This window comes from Cibotium barometz, chromosome 11, assembly GCF_041138505.1.
Source record: "Cibotium barometz isolate CiBa-2024 chromosome 11, ASM4113850v1, whole genome shotgun sequence".
Classification (NCBI taxonomy): domain Eukaryota; kingdom Viridiplantae; phylum Streptophyta; class Polypodiopsida; order Cyatheales; family Cibotiaceae; genus Cibotium; species Cibotium barometz.
Genome location: NC_141056.1, coordinates 23196483 through 23202271, shown reverse-complemented (window position 1 = coordinate 23202271; position 5789 = coordinate 23196483).

Below are 5789 nucleotides of genomic sequence, written 5' to 3'. Positions count from 1 at the left end.
CTATTGCAATAGGCTTATGTATAGCCCTTATGTATATGCTTATGCATAGGCTTATGCAATACTCTTATGCAAAAGCCCTTATGTATAGCCTATGCATACCCTATGCATAGCCCTTATGCATAGACATGCATAGCCCTTATGCAATAGCCTATTATATGCATAGACCTTATGCAATAGTCCTTATGTAATAGCCTATTATGCATAGCTCTTATGCAATAGCCATTTTGTATTCACCTTCACTTTTTCATATGTTATGTTTTATAGGTCTTGTATTGTTGTCCTCTTCTTCCTGACATTGTCGAGGTAAGCTCTATTATTCATTCAACCTCATGTTTATTGCAATCTTGAGCTTGGTTTAGGGTTTAGGCTTATGCATAGAGATATGGAGCATTATGTTAGGCCATCTAGAATGCTGTTTATGTCAAGTTAGGAGTGGTTATCCACGAGTAGGTGGTAGGGAGAGCCCTCGATCTTCTCACTATCATTCTCTTTGTTGTAAAGAGAAGTTGTCTTTGGCTTTAATAGTGGGGAGTGTGTGGAAAGTCATCAGAAGGTATCATCCAAAAGGGACACTATCCACCCTACTTGTCTAAGCAGTATTGTAGGAGGTCTCAACAATGGTCTAATATTACATGTTACCTTTTTTGTCTAAGCTTGTGTTGTTGATTTCTCTTGGTTGGCTTGATATTGTTGAGGTAAGCTCTATTATTCATTCAACCTCATGTTTATTACACCCTTGGTGCCAGGTTTAGGGTTTAGGCTTATGCATAGAGATATGGGGCATTATTGTAGGCTATCTAAAATGCTGTTTATGTTAAGTTAGGAGTGGTTATCTGTGAGTAGGTGGTTATAGTGGAGGGGAAGCCCTTGATCTTCTCACTATCCTTCTCTTGTAAAAGAGAAGTTGTCTTTGGATTTAATAGTGGGGAGCGTGTGTATGGTCCTTAGAAGCTATCATTCGAAAGGGGCACTGTCCACCCTACTTGTCTAAGCAGTATTGTAGGAAGTCTCAACAATGTTTTAATATCACATGTTGCCTTTTTTGTCTAAGCTTTAAGCATGGCTTTTGTTAGATCAATCGTGTTTTGTTTCCTCTTATGCATGTATGTATAGGAAATGTTGATCGACCCATCATAAGACTCAGATGTGGCAAATCTGCTATCTATTATAAACCAACGATATGGGCAACAAGCTTGGTCTCAGTTTACTCAGACACAAATATAGTCCCATCAAACCTTTTTGCATACGCAAAGTTAACCTTTTACGTATTCTATGTCTTATTTTTAATCTTGTATGAAGGCGGACTTACAATTGGGCCAGTCAATGCCATGGGGGAAATCTACCCCACTTGACTAGTTGGGGCAGACCATGCCTTTGATAGGCACAAGGCTGAGTGACGCAGGGCCGAGTGGTGCAACCTTCTTCAACTAGGCCCACCCTCTCTCCCTCATGTCCGTCTTCACCCCACGACGACGATGTAGTAGGGAGTTTGGGGAGGCTAGTAGATGTGCTAGCGGGGGGGGGGGGCAGGCTACTTTTTCTTTAGCAAAAGCAACACTAGGTCTCCCGATGTGTCTCCCCAACAGGGAGGATCTTCATCTACACATCATGAGCCAACTCCCAGGAGACCCATTCCACCATTCGATCCATGCACCCTGCCATACAACATGGATGTCGATGGTGCCCTCGTGAGATGGATGCACAAGGGAGAAGCAAGTCATGAACCGCATGCATGTACTTGCAAGCCTAGAGTTCATGAACTCCTTTAAAAGGTGGAAAGCACAAGATGAGCTTTCAAAGCAATACGCCATTGATGTGCTTAAGTTGGAGTTCCCTATTCCACATGCGGGTCTTTGCTTCTGCAAGGAGTGGATTTTTGAAGAGACGAATCAAGCTTTTGCTCTCTAATAGGAGAGAAAATATCAAGAGAGCAGCAAAGAATAGTTTGGAGAAGCCTAGCGTTTGTATGCCTTCTGAGGAGTGGAGGCACGCACGCAACTTTGTGAGAAATCACCCACGTGCTTTTCAACAACAAGAGGCAGCGAGTGCTTCCCAACAATAGAAGCGAGGGGCTTCACACTTTGGCTCAGGAGGAAAGTCTTCCTTCATTTCTCGTTTTTGTAAGTACCTATTTTAGTAATCATTTCTTCTCCTCTTTTATTTTGATTTGTACTATATTATTTTCTTTAACTAATTGTATATTTTCTTAATTGTCTTTTGTAGAGGGAGGTTGTTGGGTGTGACCCAACAAAGGAGAAGTACGATTATGGATACATAGCCCCCCCTTCTACAATTGTGGGTGTGGATGCATATGTGAGGTGTACACTTGGATGAGTCCGTTTTGGAGACTCAAGCAGATAAGGTAAGTGAGCCTAAACCCTTCTCTTATCTACATCGAATTGTATTTTATTTCCCTTGCTTATCTTGCGCTTGTTTTGATGGCATATATGTAGGATGAAGGGGAAGAGGAAGAGGAGGATCCTGATAATGAGAATGAAGCAGTGGAAGGAAGTGAAGAGGATGACGAAGACGATGATGATGATGAGCCCCCCGTCCACAATTGTGGGCATGGATGCCTATGCAAGGCATACACTTGGATGAGTCCATTTTGGAGAATTAAGCAGATGAGGTAAGTGAGCCTAAACCCTTCTCTTATCTACATCTAATTGTATTTTATTACCCTTGCTTACCTTGTGCTTGATGGCATGTATGTAGGATGAAGGGGAAGAGGAAGAGGATGATCCTGATTATGAGAATGAAGCGGTGGAAGGAAGTGAAGAGGATGACGAAGGCGATGATGATGATCACTCAGAATCCGATGAAGATTCTAGTTAGCCACCTCTTCATTGATATATTTTTTGTATATATGGCCAAAGGCATGACACTTTGTGAAATAAAATAAATTTTGGGCTCAATTGCATTCTTCACAATCTATGTGTTTCTTATGTTTATATCTATTTTAACAAAAAAAAAAGAGTTGGACAGATTGGAGAGTCCTGTGCAAACTCCCCAATCTGCCCTGCTCTTTTTTATTGTGCAGTACTTTCGTTGCTGTGAGCAGTGCAAATAGCAACGAGATACCATTGTCAAACCCGTGCGACGAAAATAGCAACATTCTTACCAACGAGAATAGCCCGACATCTGTCTACCCTTCTAGTTATAAAAATACTGTTATTTTCACTGCTACACCCTCATTCTGTTGTATTGCAAAATCCCATGATTTTGTGCTCAATTTAGCAATTTATTTTTTAAATTTCTTGAAAGAGTGCAAAGTTAAATAAAAATTAAAAAAATTGACCAAACAAACTTGAAATTGCAAGGATTAAGAGTAACAAGAAGTGATTAGAAACATGAAATGGATGCAAAAGACAACAAAACACATGATTTTGGGAGATTTTTTGTTAATCGAATCATTTCTTAAAATTCTCGTTAATAACCCAAATCAAGCATGCAAGCAATGCAAGGATGCTTGGCGCAAGAGATTGCAGAACCATTTATGTCGGGACTTTTGGCCACTCAATGGGACTCTTCTCTCATGCCTCTGGGAGCCTAGACTCCAACCCAAACCCAAACCCAATATGCAATGGGAAACATGCAATGCATTAGCGAGGAAACTCTCACTTACCTCTACTCATTTTCTTGAATTGGGGACTCTTCGTGGTAGCTACATCAATGGAAGCATGCCGAAGTAGCTCAACAAAGCCGCCACCACCACACCTCAAGTGTAGCAAAGCTAGAGCTTCGAGTAGCTATTTAGTTAAACCTTAAATTTAAAATCTAGTCAAATGTATTCTCTGACATCTTCATGTGCATAGGAATTTATAGATGTGGATGTGCCATTAGGTGCACATGAGTCTATAAACATGGGAATAATAAATCTTGATTTTATTTAAGAATTAATTCATTAAATTTAAATATGCACGAGTGTGAATGCCCTAGATACACACAAATGTGCACATATTACACATAAATGTGTACAAATGAATTTTGATCAAAGAGAAATGAGAATCTTGAATAAGAAATTTAGAAAATCCCTAACCCTAGAAGAAAGAGAGAGAAATTTAAGATTAAGATTTTAGAGAGAGAAAGAGGTTCTAGATAGATAAGAAGGCCTTAGAATAATTTACATTGATTAGTAGGATGCTTAGATTTCTAATTAACTTTAGCGTAAAGAAATATAGAAAGAAAAGAATCCATCGAGTAGAATTCTAGAGAGAGAAGGAAGGACCTAGAAGAGAGAAAAAGAAAAGATCTCCCTTGAATAATAGAATTATGACTAAGGTTAAGCCAAGACCAAGGATTAGTTCAAAAAACAAGGGTTGATCTTTAATAGAAAAGTCCACCCCCCCACCCCTTGAATAATAGAATTACAACTAAGGTTAAGCCAAGACCAAGGATTAGTTCAAAAAACTAGGATTGATCTTTAAAAATGTCAAAGACTAAGTCTGATTCTCTCAAGGAAAGGGAAGATTTCTAGAAAGAGAAAAATATGGACAATCCCTTAAGTAAACTCTTAAAGTTGAGAATATTCAATTTAAGGGAAATGGGTGTATCCTTAAAGCAAATGCAAGATGCCTTAAAACAAATAAAGTAAAGGTCTTTTGTTGAAAAGTACGATCACATAATTGAAGACCCATTACTTAAGAAGCATGAAAAGAAACTCTCAAAAAGATGTAATTCTTAAGATACTTAAGACTGGTTGAAGAATTCTCCATATTCTTAAATTTTTATTATTATTACCTTTTCAATTGGATATAATGGGTTTTGCTAACTATAATTTAAACACAATTTAACTTTTGATAATTATAATATAATTCATCCTCTTATATTTAAAGAACAAAATTAAGCTCCCAAATTTTCTAGAGAGCATTTATTGCCCCAAAAAATGGACAACTTGAAACAATAAAATATACACAAAAGTAGTAATAACAAAATTATTCATGGAGGGAATTTGCAACTTGTTTCATTAGGAGACTTGGGACTTGATAGGTGTAAAGTAAGGGAAAGATGCCCATGTTTGCAATTGTGGGTAGTGTATGTGTGTTTATGTTGTCTTATCAGCTTAACTTAAATAAGAGAAAATGTCACGCATGAGGTTTGCAATGTTGTTTGTGTCATTTGAATGAAGTAATGCATGAGGTTTGCAATTTGGTTTGTTTGCAATTGAAAAAGCTAACCTACCGGGCGCGCACACACACAGAGTAATAGCTAGACCAAACCAATGGCACGATCAATTGCACAAGTAAAGTCTGGGGAGCCTCACGAAGCCCTTGAGCTCCTCCACCAGCCCCATAAGCCCATCGCCAGCCCCGGATGCGTGGTAATACGCATGACAGTCCGTCCTGTCAACCCCATAGACCTCATTACGATCAGAACCGGCCAGCTCCTCAAGTTTCCCCATCCCCGGTTTTGGAAATTGCGGTTGTCCTCCCACCAAGCTCTGAACTCTGCCTCCCGCCAAGCTGCATCGCCGTCTTTCTTTCTCTGCGGGCGGATGCCCTCCCAAGTGCATGGGCACTGAGAGGAGGAGCCCCTCCCTTGTTCGTCCCCAGCTCCCATCACCTGCAAAATCCATTCAAATGCTCAGCAGTCACTCTACCGGTGCTTCTCCCTCTTCATCTCTGCAAGCTCCTAGAACAAACCAGTGGAATCAACTCCCAGACAAACCCTGGGGAGACGACTCATTAATAGAAGCAGTAATGGAAGAAAACTCCCGCCTGATGCAAGAACTTAAGGAAGCTAAAGAGCAGTTGTTATCTTCAAAAAGCAAGGATCAACCTAAAGAAGCC